Here is a 16,305-nt window from a genome sequence, read left to right on the forward strand (position 1 = left end):
TCCCAAATTGAAGCCTAGATCTTTCTGAGTTTGTGGGTTTATTGTTGACATGGTTATAAATGCACTGTAGAAACTATTTACAATTTAATTCAAAGCGCTAGTCATTCACTTTTTTTTGCAAAGCAAATGCATCTTATTTAGTTGCCCAAATTAGAGCTGCTTAATGCTTAAATGAGAATGCTGTGAGCTTTTGAAGATCTGTACCAAACTATGGAGTGCAAGAGGTGCCTAATTTTGAAACACTGATGTGAATAGCAGGGCATACATGCGAGTAGATATACTGTGCAAGTTGTCTGCCTGTTTGTGTTGAATGCATGACCCAGTTAGCTTCTATCCCAGCCATTTCATAGAATCATAGACAATTAGGGTGGGGAGGGACCTCAGGAGGTCATTTAGTTCAACCCCTTGCTCAAAACTTATTTATTTAGCCCCAACTAATCGTCCTACCCAAGTCTTTTTTATAGCCAGGTCTTAAAAACCTCCCAGTATGCAGGGTCCACAACATCTCTGGGTAGCCTGTTCCAGTGCTTTACTCCTCTCCTTGTGAAAGAGTTTTTCCTAATATCTAACCTCAAATTCCCTTGTTGCAACTTGAAACCATTGCTTCTTGTTCTGTCATCTTCCACTGCTGAGTACAGTCCGGCTCCATCCTCTTTGCAACCACCCTTCTGGGAGATGAAGGCTGCTATCAAATCTCCTCTCACTCTGCCCTTCTCCAGATGAAATAAGACCAGTTCCCTGAGCCTCTCCCTATAAGTGATGTGCCCCAGCCCCCTAAATCTTTTCATTACCCTCTGTGGGGCTCTCTCCAGTTGTTCCACATCCTTTCTGTAGCCAGGGGATGGGATCAAAACTGGACACACTACTCCAGATATGACCTCACCAGTTGTGAATAGAGGGAAGAATCACTTCCCTCAATCTGCTGGCAGCACTTCTACCAATGCAGCCCAGTGTGCCATTAGCCTTCTTGGCAACAAAGGCACACTTTCTGGCTCATATTCAGCTTCTTGTCCATTGTAACCCGCAGGTCCTTTTCTGCAGAGCTGCTGCCCAGCCAGTCAGTCCCCAACCTGTACCGGAGCATGGGACTGTTCTGTCCTAAGTGCAGGACTTTGCACTTGTCCTTGTTGAACCTCATGAGATTTCTTTTCGTCCAATCCCCCAGTTTGTTGAGGTCTCTCTTAATCCTAGCCCTACCCTCCAGCGTATCTACTGCTCCCTCCACCTTGGTGTCATCTGTTGGTTGCCCCTAACATACCATTTGTACATGAGGTTATGATTGCAGTCTATTTAAAGTATATGTGCATATATTTGGTTGTAAGCCCTGTTCCTGAAAGTGCAAAAGCATATGAATAGCTTCGCTGGAGGCTGATACCAGAGATCACTTTTTTGGGAGCCAGTATAATCCAATTTTAGCTACGTAGCTACACTTAAAATAGTCAGAAACAGTTTTTCATTGCTTTTAAGCCACTGAACATGAGAGGCAACAGGGGTTAGGTAGGTCCTTGTACTGTATACTTAGCAGTGATAAAATAGTTCACATATTCCAAAGCTGTGTTTGGAGGAAAAAAAGGAAAGCTGTATTTGGACAGTGTTAATAAAAATGAGCAGCTAAAATATAGAGAGGAGAATATAGACTTTAGGCTAAGGAGTGTGACACTTTCCTCTCATCCATTATTTTCACTGGACTGGTGTTCTTTGGGAAATATGAAGAATGAAGACCAAACCTGAGGGAATGCAGGTGGTGAACTCATCAGGGCTTGGTTCACTTACGTGCAGAAGGCCATGATGATATGCCTTAGAATAAGTAGCACTTTATCATGATCCTTGCCTTTTTATATAGCACTTTTCCATTTTACAAAGGGAGTCACAATCTTTTTCTTTGTTATGGCTGGGGAAACTGAAGCAGAGGGAAGTGAAATAACTTGGCTCAGTTGACCCGGTGGGTCAGTAGCAGAGCTGAGAATATGCATGAGGTCTCTGGAGTCCTGTAATTTTTCCCTTAGATTCTGTTACTTCTCTTAAGTGGTGCCTTCTTGAACTCTTGCCTGCCCACAGGGTAAATTTCTTGTGCTAGTGAATGTCTTAAACAACACTAGAGAAAGAAGGCATTGAAGATACTGTGCATTTTGTTATGCTTTTTGTGGTTCACTTCTGGGTCTGCCGCTGAGCACACTGGAGAGCCCCCCGTGTGCCTGTGAGATGCCCCATCCACCCCACCAGCTCAGCATTCATGAGTTGTGCCTGGGACCTCAAGGTATGTAGAAAAAGCATATAAAGCTATGTCTATGTCCAAATCGCTGATTCTCCGAATCAAAATTGAATCTTCAGGTTTAGATTGGGCCGAATCAAATCAGGACAGTGATCTGAATCACAAAATCACTGTCCCCTGAATCCAGCCAAATCCAAATTGAATACTGCCTGCTTCGCACACCCCTACTCTTTGGTATAGTTTTATTTGTTGTATTTTTTTCTTATAGTTAATGGGAATAATATTATACCACAAAACCATACCAATGGCTACCAAAAAGTTGTCAACTGGTATAATTTGAAGAAAAACCTCCGCTGAAAGCTTTGAGGATATTTTAAGGCTGTCATTTTACTTCTAGGAAACTCATCCAGAGGATGAAATTCTGGTTGCATTCAAATCCATGCTAGTTTTGACTTTGTCTTCTATGAGGCCAACATTTCAGGTAGAAATAATTGAAATCGGTGGAAAAATTCCCAGGCTTGTTTCATCAGGCTGCCAATTGGTACGAATCTCAATTTTATACACACAGAGACCCCTACCCCATACAGGGAGAGCACCAGTCAGTCGCTTGATGTAAAACGTGTCTGGGCACTATTCCACTGATTTCAAGCAATGGTTATCACATTGGTTAGACTAGTCGTGCAAGCAGTGGTTTCCATTTTTAAATGTTTATTTGCAAGAGTAAACAGGCTTGGAATATTTCAATCTAACTTCTTCTAGGTAGCATGGCCTCTTTGGAAAAAAAAAATATTTAGCCAACCACTTGCTTTATTTCACTTGAAATGTTATATATATATATATATATATATATATATATATATATAGTGTGTGTATCCTCTTAAAATTTCAAACTCAGTATTAATTTATAGGTTAAGAGCATGTCTTGCTCTGTGTAGATATTTTAAAAGTTGGATATTAAAACAAGCTCCATCATCTCAAAGTGACAGTTGACCTTCTTAGAGACACATTGATTGCTGCTCCATTTTTGTGCTAACCTTGGCAAACAGAATCCTACTTGTGTTGGGATGAAACTTGTAAATCTCCCTTCACACTCATGTCCTCTGGGTTGAAATTTCTTCCAGGACCAGGGTCCAATATTTCCCCCTTTCTTTTCCTTGCCTTTTTCTCCTCTTCTTTAGGTTGCAAGAAGTTAAAGCTTTTATACACAGGAAAGCTTATTAAGACAGCCCTGAGTTGCACATGCCTTTGGTGAAAGAAAGCCTAAGTCAAGAGCCCTAACTTGAAAAAAGGAATTCTTTCACTGCGGGACATGTTCAAACATTATTCCAGACAAGACTTTGATAGTATTGAATGACAATGGAAAAACCCCACAGTCTTAAAAGGCCTTAAAACTCTGCATGAATTAAGCATTAGAACACCATGTAGGAAGCATGTGTTCTGACTGGAGAGGAGAGCAGCCACCTGTGACTTGGGAACTTAGTTAGGTAACTAATCATGATTGACAACTAGAACCTAGTCTTCAGCAGTAGGGAGAGCTAGGAATGAGTAAGGGGGAGCAGCAATCCTCTCCATCATCTGCACTCTTGCTAAGCGAACTCTTTTTTTTTTCACTGTGAACCTTGGTTGAAGTTTGAACAAAGAAACATCGTTGTGTTGTATAATTCCTACTTTATGTAGGTGATTAGGAAGAGCTCTTTTGCAACAGGAAACAGACTTCATCCTTATTTAGTTTGTTCTGTTAAAAAAGACAACCATATATTATTTGGTTTAAAAAATGCTGTGACTAGAACTTTTTTCCATGCTTGAAACACTTGGAGAGTGATTAGAGAGAAGATTTTTTTTTTTTACTCATTTTACTTTTTTCTATCTTGAGTTGAGCTGCAACAGTTTCAAGGCACTGTATCAAGTCTCAGCAAGTGAAGTAGAAAAAGGAACAAAAAATCTGCAAAGGTTTTTTACACCTTTTTTGCACTTGCACCTTTTGTGTATGTGTTATATTACACACCTGCCTCCCTATATAGACTCATACATAAGGTTTCATATAAATCTTTGGGCTTGGACTTGATTCTCCTGTTGTTTATACTGGGGGGTAGGGGGAAAGAAATGAGAATAACTCAACAGAAATAAAGGATTTACATCAGTGTAAACCCTGAATAGGGCCCCCCTTGTGTTTAAAGGGAGGGAGTAGGTTACTGGAAGACGGCTCAAGGTTTCCTTCTAATGCTTCAAACTAGTAATGGAAAAAAAGGGCTCAATGTAGTGAAGGAAATCATACAGAGGGGAAGGTGTATGTGATTGTCTCTAGTGGGTTATGGAATAGAGAAAATCCCACGCAATTTACTGATTCGTTTTGATGCACTGGCTGGGGGAGTAGTTAGCTGATTGCACAATTTCACAATGATTACACACTTAATTTATACAACACAATTTTATTTTAAAACTTTGCTACGTATATAACACTGCTTAGTTTTAAGAAACACCACAAACATTAAAAACACAATAATTACATATATCAGAAACAATGCTCCGAATGCACTTCCTTCCCAAACAATACTATAAGAATTAGTGTTACAAAAACAACTACAATTACACTAAAAGTTAAATTTGAATCAATACTATTATTTTTCATATTATACTTACAATCGTAGAATTCCGAGAAGCCAAATACCAAAATATGTTTTCATTCCTCAGTAGTACGATTTAATGGGTTGGCCTCAGTAGTATGGTTCAATGGCCTCGCCTCAGCAATACGATTCAATAGGCTGGCCTCAGCAGTGATAGGACTAAATCCCCTTCCTTCAGTCTCTTTCAGGTGCTCCGCGGCTTCAGCGTGAACTAAGAGATTCGTGTTCACGGAGCGGGTGGTTCAGGTGATCAGTCTGATCCGGCCTGCACTTGCGATTCTTCCTTCGTTGTTCTGCAAGTATAGTCACCTCCAAATTGGAACAGTGAGTTACAGTTTTTATTGAGTGAGCTGCCTTCAGTGGGCTCCTCCTACTCAAACCTGTCGCTGCTCCCAAATTTGGGCTCGGATCTTACTCAGCAGGTTCTTTTGTTAACCATTTTAAATTACCTTTGGGAAACTTCCATATCACTGCAAATGCCCTTTTCTTACCAATCTGGTCAAAAGGCCTTAGGGTTTGATCTCTGGGAACTCAGGATATTTGCTGTCTTTGTAAAAGACTTCTAAAGATAAAATTCTAATTAAGACTTTAAACAAAGTCAGGACCTTTTGCATGTAGTCCAAAAACAATGACTTGGATAAGGAGATAAATCTTATCTTCTTCCTGAAACTGGCTAATGGGCAACCTTTACAAACATTCAAACTATTTCATTCAATATGACAGTGATGTGGAAGGTTTCAAAGTCCTAATGTCTTCTTTGTCTCTATATAGCATATAACATTATGTTGCAATACAATCAATGATAGGGCACTCTCTGTATTCTCTCTGTGCAATGGGCAAGGATTTTTTATGTCATGCTTCATTCACAGCCTGCTACACTGATGTCACAGAGCCAGCATCTATGCTTACACAAAGGGAAGAACAACAATCTTTTTATTGCTGTTAAGCAGATTTGCCACAAATTCCGTTTCCACTAAAACATCAAAACACCAAGAACAAGGCCACATTCCCCTCAAGGAAATGGATGGGGAGAGAGAAGAAGAAATGCCCTGTGTATGTTGTCATTTGTTTTAAACAATTTTGTCTAGGCATTCATGTTATATTCAAGGCTGTAAGGCTAGGGACAGACACTACACATAAACCAGGTTAACTGATCACAAACTGGTTTAAACCTGTAACAGAACAGATGTTCAGTGCACTTAAACCAGTTTGAAAATGGCTGAAATGGGTTTGAAATAAACCTGGTTGAATGTAGTTTCAGACTTAACAGATTTGGATCAGACTGGTTCATGCAATGTCTGTTCCAGACCCCTTGCTGGTTTAAGGTAAATCAGACACCCCCAGCATCCTGGCATGCTCTCTGGGCTAGGTGGAGCTCTCTGCTGCACAGTAGGGCTGGCCCCTCCCCTCTGCTCCCTGATTGGACCTTGGCAGAGACTACAGGCATCTGTCTGGCTTCCCCTTTGCCACTCCCTGCTAAGCAGGGATTCTGCCATCCCTTACGCAGACACACAGCATTAGCTAGCAGACCACATGCTGGCTGTGGTGCACGCTGTGGCAGACCGGACAAAGGGAGAATCAACAGGTAGCTGGTAATGTCCCTGTGTTGTTTTCTTAATGAGGTGGTGAACACCGAGTTAGAGGAGATAAACACTGTTATCAATTCCTGGCTGGGCACTTCTCTAAAGCTGTCCTTCATTATCAAAGACCACAGACGCTGCCAAACAAGTGCAGATCTGATTTTCTATTATTAACAATCAGGCTGGTAAACTCAACAACTGAGATGTTCAGAAAACAGATCTTTTATCCTAAGTCAGGGTAAATAAAAAAGCATTTATGAACTTTCTCATGACAAAATTCCAAAAAAATAAGAGTTCAATTAAAACGCATCATTTTACTACAGTATATGCATTTCATTTTAGTTTCAACATTTTTAATAAAAAAAAATTTAAAGAGTTCTCATATGAACAAATATTTTGTCTAAAAATATTTAAATTAGATGTTATAAAATACACCTCCGACATATTTTTCAAAGAGGAGTTTTGTCAAATTTGATAAGACTTCATGAAACCAATCTGTTTTCTCATAATCATAGGGCATATTTTCTATCAAAAATGGTTTTGAGGAAATTTTTCTGCCTGGATCTGTTAGAACTCTGCTGACTGACACTTCCAGAGCAGCTAGCCTCTGTCATTTTACCCATTCCAGCAAGGGATCTGGGACAGACATTGCATGAACCGGTTTGAGCCAAATCAGTCTGGTCTGACACTACATTCACCAAGGTTTATCTCAAGCTGGTTTTGGCCATTTTGAAATTGGTTTATGTGCATTACACATCTGTTCTGTTAAAGGTTTAAACCAGTTTGTGATCACTTAAATTGGTTTATGTGCAATGTCTGTCCCTAGCCAAAATGATTTAAATTAAACCAATTCAATTTCTGTGTGGAGTCAAGACCTTAGGGGCTGTAAAAAATTATTAATTGGTCAATCTGATGGATTTAATAATATTGAAGGAAACTTTCCTATTGATAGTATTCAGAATATGTTAATACCAGCGTGTGACAGTTCAGAATGTATAGCCCATTTGTTAAGAAATCTTGAAAATACCAATGACAATGTTGAAGCTATTGCAACTGGTGAGCGAATGGAGTTGCATTTGTTATGGATTTATATTAAATATCAGACAGCATCCCAGTGCCCCAAATCCCAACATGGCAGGGCATCTTTTCTTTCCTACTTGTCTCCTTAGACTGTTCTCTCAGAAGAGTTTGCAAATCACCCTTGCCAAAACAGAGTAAGTTCATTTTTACTCTAGTTTAAAAATTAATGGGATACAGTGGGGGGGGGGGGGGAGGAGTATACAGGAGATTTCTAGGCTTTAGGTTTCATTTCCCTCTTGTCATTTACACTTCTTTCTGAAGATGTTTCATCAATTTAAAACATTAATTTTAGTCCTACTATATAAATGTTTCTGGCTGCATAAAAGAACATGATTGTAAACTGTTTCTTACTAGCCTCTCAGTGACTCCAAGCCACATACAGAAAGGTTAGCTTTCTATAAATGAGGAGTCCCTGATCGGACATGAGGTTTGGCTAATAACTTTTCTTAAACTCAATTTGGTTGGACTTATGGCCTCTACTTCCTTTGAAGTCAATGGAGCTGCAGATGCTCAACAGAGGTGCCTAAATAATAGAGCTTTGTTTCGAGTTGACTCAAGGTTTCTGTTTTACTTTGAGACAAAAATACATTTCAAAAGGGAAAATGAAATGTCGTGCTCCAACAACAGTTAAACAAATTATTTTTAACCTTTCAAAATCCCCCCCACCCACACACTCCTTTTTTAAGTGTCCAAAACTAGTAACCTGATATGACCCCAATTCACAAAAAGTTTTGCCCTATCCCAAAACTGCCTGTTTTTGGCAAAGTATTCACCAAAAATATGTTTCCTTGTTTTGATGTTTATTAGTAAAGAGTGATGTCTTACTTTTTCCCGTTACTCTCACCCCCTTGATTGGAAGCAGAAATACCACTGACGATGCTAACTGTGCGGCCTTTTCAGTTACCTTTCTAATTATAGGCAGTTTTGAAAGCCTGTTCTCACACGATTGCATGTTTTGAGATTAAGCAACCACACCTACTCGGGTATTTAATCATACATAGTACGTAACTACCTGCTCTGTAAATGGATAAAGTCAGTACTCCAGGTTTAGACTAATATAGCTAAATTTGTAATCTAATAAAAGTCAAATTTGTCATTGCTCCTTTTGCTATCCTTTTTCTACATTTCAGTTTGACAGTGGCACACTGGATAAGGTGTACTTTTCTTTGCACTTAATAATAAATGCCATGCTATTTTATAGTTTTCTATTGATTTTTGGACCTTCTTCACTTTTTGCTAATTCTCTCCCCAAAGCACATTTTCTCATGCATCTGTTTTTAAGAAAATAACGTACTGACAAATAAAAATATTTTACCTGCCTATATGGTGCTAGGTTTGGTATATTTTAAACTGAGACTGTTGTTTTCTGACATGAGCTGCAGTTTGTTTCTTCCTCTTGAGTGTGCACGCACAATAGGAGAAGAATTTATTGTCATGTAATTATTCATGTAGACTCTGTGTGTGAGTGTGTGTGTGTGTGTGTGTGTGTGTGTGAGACAGATGGAATACTGATGTTGTTTTTTTTTCTTTTCCTTCTCTAATGACAGGATGCTGATTCTACACAAGAGGCCTCCCTTTGGACAATTCTTGATTTCAGAGATTAGCAGATCCCCAAATACACGGAATTCAGTTCTCTTCCTCTTCCGCTTCTTCCAGAAGACCATCTTCCTTTGAATGCTGCTGCAGGAAAGGTATGTGCATACACATTAACAACACTGAATATTTGAAAACAAATGCCTGGACAAGAGAAGAGTTCAGACTTGTGTGGGAACAGTTATGTTCCTGTATTTACCCCTCATCTACCTTTTAAGCCTACCTAAGTACATATGCAATCAATAATGTTTTGTTAGGCAACCTTTGTTTGTCAGAAGGCAAAGAGAAGGCTAAATCAGTGAAAGAGTCATTTAATAGAAGTAACATTTAGTAGAAAGTGATGCAGCCCTTGTTAGAACACCTTCTCAAGCGTAATGGAGTTATGTATTGTGGGTAAAGAGTGAGGGCCAGGTTGTTTTTTGAGTTACCAAAGTGTAAATTAGAACCAACTTTGTGAAAACTGTTTCGCATAAAGGGACTCCTGGCCTGAGGGGCACTCAATGTAAACAGTTAAAATAGGAGAACTGGGAGTGGGCAGTAAAGTCACATAGCTGAGGTCATAGAGAGCACCTATGCATGAGCACGGAGGCTGCTCTAATGCACTGAAATTCCAGCGAGTTTTCCCAGCAGCAAACTGATTTTAAAAATATGAGAATAACACTTGTGTTTTATGGCTAAATACAGTCAAAAAACCCAAGGCTGAATTGACTAAATTTTCACAGGTTAGTCTAAGCTACATAGATTGAACTGATAAGCAAATGAGCAGACATTCACTTCTGATTCCAGAAATGCAGCTATTTGCCTGCAGTAGCCCAAGGCGCTAGACTACACCTCCCCCTGCTCAGCTGGAGCAGGCAGCTTGAACCAAGGCTAGGCTGTCCACCCTGTGATTGGGGGGGCAGCACTTTTTAGGTGAAGTGCAAAGCATCCTGGGATGCTGATGAACTGAGAGTTGACTTGATTCTGGAGAGGATCTGGGACAGAAATTCAATAAACCGATTTAACCTAAATTAGTCGAGTCTACTACTATATCTATCCAGGTTTATCTTAAACTGGTTTCAGCCATTTTGAAAGCAGCATATGTGTACTGAACTTGTCATGTTACAGATTTGAACCAGTTTCTGATCACTTATGCCGGTTTATGTGTAATTCCTATCCCTAGCCAAGATTTGTAAATAAGCTTGACAAGCCACCACCAAGCATCTCCTTTTTCATCAAGGACCCTCATTTGTGACCTTCCTTAAAAAATGACAATGTCTGTGTTTGGGCAATATCTAATGCTAGATCCTGGTTAGGGTCTCTGCTACAGTATCTTATAACACGGTAGTGCATAGTCACAGTTACACCACCATCTCCAAATGGCAGTGCTCCTAGTGTGAGGGTAGGGGGAGAGTTGTGAATGACACGATCCCTCCCGCGTTCTGATCTACTCGATAAGTACTCTTTCCTTCTATCATACCCCTTTGATTTTTCCTTTAGCTTTGGTAAACTTTCCCATAGCATTTAGTTTTAGTCTTCATTTTTACTTGTCAAGGTAAGACATGCCTTGGAAAGCACTCTTGGGACTCTCATTAGAGGCAGGAGAATTAAGCATGTGCATCTGAAAGCAAAACCAGGGCCCAAGTTAGTGGTTGCTTTCTGTAAAGTTTTGGAGGTGAAATCACCCAATTGAGATCAAGGAAGCTTAGATCTGGCTCCCAACCAAAAAGCTCTCAAAGCAAAGCATCCCAGGAGGATAATGTTTTCAACCTTTCAAATCTCAAATGGTTCACTGCACTTCTAAATACAGTCTCCCATCAAAATAACCTCCTATATAGAACGTGTTGAACTGAAATAAAACGTAGTTTTCCTGTACAAAGATCAGACAATTGATTGTGGCCTATAAAGCTGCCAGTTATAGAAGATTTGCTTGTTGAGTATTTTGAATGTACCACAAAGTACAATTCAGGTTTCCAGGCACGGGTACAGAAGCTTAGTGCGACTGAACAAATGGCATGTTTTAAACAAGGTGGAGCAATTCAGCATGGCTCCAAAAGAGACCCCACTGTAAGCTTTGAATTGACATCGACAGGTCTGGCCAGTTAAAGATTTATGATGATGATTGCATCAGCCGCATCAGCCAAATTTATTCCGTCTCCTTTCAGCAAATCACAATTTGAAGCTCCAGGCTTTGGTCAATGAAAGGCTTCTCCCACTAGCAATGCTGATCTTTGGGAACATTGCTTCTCAGTCAGTAGGTTAAGCTCTCAGTGGCCATCACAAAAGGCAGTCAGAATTAGTGAATAGCGTTGAAAAATGGATTGCAATCTAAAGCACATATATGCATACAAACGTGTATGTTTCTAAACGTGCTTTAGATTGTAATCCATTTTCCAACGCTATTCACTATCCCTGTCTGCCTTTTGTGATGTCCATTGAGAGCTTAACCCACTGACCGAGAAGCAAGATCCCCAAAGATCAGCAACTATCAGAACTTTAAGGATGAGAGGTGTGCAAGAGCAGTGTGCATGTTATAGCTAGGTAGATAAAATAAACATGCACACTGCTCTTCTACACCTCTCATCCCTAAAGATCTGATATTCTTTGTCAGGTCCTTGAAATCTCATAGACAAATGCATGCATGTCAGTTAAGATAGGTGCATCATTACCATCACTGTAAGGAAGTTGTGACAATTTTGAACAAATGATCCAGTAACAGGCTGCCAACCAGAGAAGGTTGAGCAATGCTGATCTAAAGCATGCTAGGATCAGAAATGGTGTCCTTTATATTCTGTTTTTTTTCTTGTTGTTGTTTTGGTTTTTTAAAGCTTTTAACAGGGAAGTCTTGTGTACTGAAATTACTAGCTCTGCCCACCCTGCTTTCTTTTCCTCCTTGCAAGTATTGCAATTTAAAAAGTCAGTGCTGCCTCCCCTGCATTTCATCTCCCCATTAGATGGGAGACTTGAGCAACTGACCTTCTCAATCAGCTTGCACAAGAAACAAGGTGAGACAGTAGGAGAAAGGAAACCAGAATATTTCAGTCTACCTACAAATTGTATTTCTACACAAACTTACTGCTTAGATAAGAACAGCCCTCTTAATTTAAGTGCATCCAAATGAGTGTAACCCAGACTGCAAGAGGACAATGAATTGCCTTTGCCTCCACCAACACACTTGGTAATCTAATTAAAAATGTACATGGAAAATTTAACAGAAGTAAAGAGAAACTTTTTTCCAACAGCGAGTCTGCTGAAGACAAGGAGTAAGGTTAGACTGGTCAGAGTAAGTGAATCAAAATCTTTTCCTTCTGCTCCTTCCAGGTTCAAGTGCCTAAAAGGGTGCTTTGCTGAACTCCGTATTCTCTAAATGAAATAAAAATTGTTCACCTTCATGCAGAAATTAGTAGGTTCTGCCCTGCGTTAGGTATGCACCAGAGTGTATGATTATAATCGTATCTTCTGGGCTTTAAAATCTGCAGTCTCGGTGTAGTGCTATTCACTGGAGTGATGGTTTAGTGATGACTGTCTGAAGCAGACCCTCCAGCAACAGTTATTTATAGCAGCGGGTAGGGTCACCCTCCTTTTGCCTACACTCCTAACACCATACTTCACAGGCTGCTTATGGGGGTGATGCACAAACACTTTTAACATGAAGAACTTGAATTCTGCAGTCCATGAGAGGCTTTGTAAAGATTTTTTTTTTTATACCACCACACAACTACAGCAGGTACCTAACCCCCTTAGGTTCATCTGCAAATCCCTACCTATATTGCTGCTATGAAATCTTTTCACCCACCTCTGAAGTTCTGTAACAAGAGCCTTATGGCTAATGAAGTTGTCCAGGAAACACTTTTATTTTCCTAATACAGGCTGTAACTATTTCTATAGTATGGGAATGAAGTGTATTGGCAGAGGATGTAAAGAATCCCATTACAGTCCCAGGGGTACGGTTCAGAGGTGGTTAGCTACATTAGTCTGAAGTCAGGCAGCAGACGGCATTGTAGCACCTTTAGATACTAACTGGTTCAGTGGCACCTGCTTCTTTAGGCAACCATCTGTTCTGTCAGATGCTACAAATGGGCTCAGGGAAGGGTGGTGTGAGCCTTGCTCATTGCTCGAAGGCTGCCTCCAGTCAATCCAGCTGCAAATAAATAGGTGGTCATGCAGGCCGGAGAGTGGAAAGTAGGCAAATGTAGTTTTAGCCACATCACTGTCCTGTGCTGTTGGCTACAGAGTCGTGTGTTGTAAGCATGGCAGCCTGATGGGCTGTTAGCCTCCATCAGACTTGCATTCCCTTACAATAAGATTTCTGTAGGAAAGTGTTGGTTTTTCCTTCTTTACATATTATACAGGAATTTTCTGAGAGGACCTACAATGGTGTCCCCCTACCCCCATATAAAGTTTTTGCTATTTTTTTAGCCTTAGATTTTAATAAGTCAGTTGTTGGAACTAAACCATCAGTGCTCCTGGTCAGGGAAGGCTTTGTACATCCTGAAACAGAACAGGATTAGCATGTGCGTGTGTGTGCGGGCACATATATTTTAAAGATAAGCTTCTCAACAACACCTGCTGCAGTATACTGCATTGCACACAATTCTCTTGCAACAAATATATCCTCCTTCCAATATTTTAGCATCTCTGATAATACACCTACTCTACTGCCTGCCAGTATAATTACAGCAATCAGCAACTTAGTTCCAAGAGAACTAAAATCACAAAGCTAAACTTTCCTTATTTTTAGGGAGTTCTTGGGCTGCCTCCTTTTAAGGCTGTGCTTTGGTCTCTGCTTGCTGTTGGAGTGAACTCAGATGGTGATTTAGGGCTGTGGGGCTTAGTGAGGGATCTGATTCAGACCTTGTAGTCATAAGTATGGCAACTGCATGCTGCCCAGGGCAACCCCTGCTCCTTCTGCGCTGACTGGGCAATATGATCAGCCACCACTGCGGCAATGTCTGCTTTTGCACCCCACCAGGAAGGTGGTGCCTGGGGCTGTTACCCTGGTTGCCCTTTCAGTTATTCTTCTGGTTGCAGTTCCTTTTTCATTGACCCCAGGGGGTTTTGGATAAGGTCTCGAGTCAGTCCAACTCCTGCTGAAGTTAGGACTTGCATGGATCTCACAAGAAGCATTGGGCTGTAACAGAGGCCCCTGCTTGTAATGATGCTTTTCATCTTCATGAGAGCCTGGTGACTTGGCTACTGTGCCTGCTCGTAGACAGCACCTACGACTTCTCTTTGGAACAGCTTCAAGGGCTTTGGCTGATTTGGCAGCTTCCAGACCCCTTTAGCTGAGTCATTTCTCGTAGCATTTGTCTCGGGCTGGCAGAATGCTTCTGAGAACCTCTCAATTGCCAGCTAAAACTCTGCTGCCCAATACAACGTGACTTGGAGGAAGAGCAGGGACTTAGCCCTTTGTCTAAATATGTATGCTTATATTTGCAAAGACTGGGAGAATGGCAACATTAACACCGGGGGGGGGGGGGGGGGGGGGTTGAAGGTCTGCTGGATGGGGTTTTTTGTTTGTTTGTGTTTTCCCAGCATCTACAGTATGCAACTTTAATCTGCTGCCCCAGAACTGGGTGCAGCATGTGAAATATCTGCCTATTCCTTCCTTTCTCTGTCTTCATGACTGATAAGATCTGAATTCACTTGGAAAGTATCACGTCTGCTTAATACTGTGCCCTCTTACATGGTTACATTTGCACTGAGGATCACTGAAGACTGAAATGAGACCTCATATGAATGCATAGCTGATGTGTCTTCAAACTAATCCAGACCTTGCTTTGTGTGCCGCATAGCTTGACTGCTGTTCTTCCCAGTGCTGATCCCAATGCTGTCCCTCAGCATGACTTGACTTCATCTGCTGCCTGGAACAGACTCTATTCTAAGATACCACCTTGACTTGTTTTTAAAAAACAGAGAGCAAATAAACTTTTTGCTCTCAGATTAAAAAAAATGTTTTTGGTGCTGAAGGGACAGCAGCAGAAACGGAACTGGCATCAAAGCTCTGCACAAACTCCTCAAACTATTATCTGGATATGGCTTGTGAAATGCATCGGGGATGATAAGAAAAATACAACCAGGAGAAAAAACCTCCCTCATAACTAATGCAGTTTGAGTATAGATCTGCAATTCCTTACAATTTCCCTGTGCTATGGTCAACTTGCTCCCTGCGCCAGTGGATCAATTAACTTTTCTGCCCCATCTGTTCAGCTGACTGACTTCTATTGATATTGTACCTCTGTGATGGCTTTTAACATCAGAAGGGCTTTAGAAAGCTGGAGAGGCAGCAGGTGAGAGCATGTGTGGTATCAGCGGTGTGCTGGAGTGCAGTGCTTAACACTTCTCCCCATTTTCAAAAAGTTCTGGTGCCCTTCACTTCTAAATGTATGCTGCTGCTACCTGCCCAGCATTCAAAGCCATGCTATGATAACTGGCCACTGTTCAAAGCCCAGCACTCATGGGCCTGCAGACAGTAGCAAAGTAGCGCAAGCACAAAGAAAGAGCAGAAGAAGAAACTTTAGTGAAGAGATTGATTTACACTTTGAGGAGATTATCCCTGTAAAGTAAAGTGAAGGGGAGAATTTTATTTTTAAATCATGAAAAAACTCTCGGTATCCTTTGGAAACAAAGAATCAAGCTACCCCATCATGTACCACGCTAAATTGAACTTCAGCCTTCTAAAAAACCCTTTAACAAATTGTTAATGTCCATCATGGCCACATTAAATTAAAAGGAAAAGAAAAGGAAAAAAAATCTTAAAAGAAGAAAAAGTTGCAAAGTCAAGTGTTCAGAGGTGATGCAATGCAAGCACTAGGCTTGCTTACATAAACTTTGGGAGCCTTCTGTTCCTGCAGTTTGATTCGGCCTTTAAATATGCAGCCTAGACTTTTTCCCCAGGAAACGTGCTTCATTTGGTGTAAAGGATGGCGCTGCTGTATGAACAAATCCGGGCGGTAAAATGAAGGAGTCGTGTGCAACTCATCCATTATTGTGGGAAAAGTTGTAAAGTATGTAGTAAATGAGGCAGACAGTGGCAAGAAGAGAAAGGGCTGCTTTCTGTGTAGAGAAGTTGATGTTACCCTAGAAAGTCAGCTTCTATCCCTTCTGATGGCTAGAAAATGGTATTCAGTGGTTTGCTTGTGGGAACTGGCTTGTAGGTAAAGTAGATATCCATTAGAACAATGGGCCAGGGCGACGGCAAGGGTTATTGATTTCTAAAAGCATGTCTGTGACAGTT

General features: G+C 40.7%; 1 long non-coding RNA gene across 2 annotated transcripts in view; it reads left to right on the forward strand.

Annotated features, from left to right (window-relative positions):
* The first annotated feature begins 4,999 nt into the window (after positions 1-4,999).
* LOC132243962 (uncharacterized) overlaps positions 5,000-16,305 on the forward strand; it is a 67,530-nt gene continuing 56,224 nt past the window's right edge. Inside the window, exons 1-2 of one of the 2 annotated variants that reach the window (XR_009455525.1) lie at positions 5,000-5,160; positions 9,044-9,187. This is a non-coding gene — a long non-coding RNA (uncharacterized LOC132243962). Of the gene's footprint in view, positions 5,161-5,302; positions 5,890-9,043; positions 9,188-16,305 lie in introns of those variants that run through there. The other variant, XR_009455524.1, reaches the window with a different exon arrangement.

Source organism: Alligator mississippiensis, chromosome 11 (genome assembly GCF_030867095.1).
Source record: "Alligator mississippiensis isolate rAllMis1 chromosome 11, rAllMis1, whole genome shotgun sequence".
NCBI lineage: Eukaryota > Metazoa > Chordata > Crocodylia > Alligatoridae > Alligator > Alligator mississippiensis.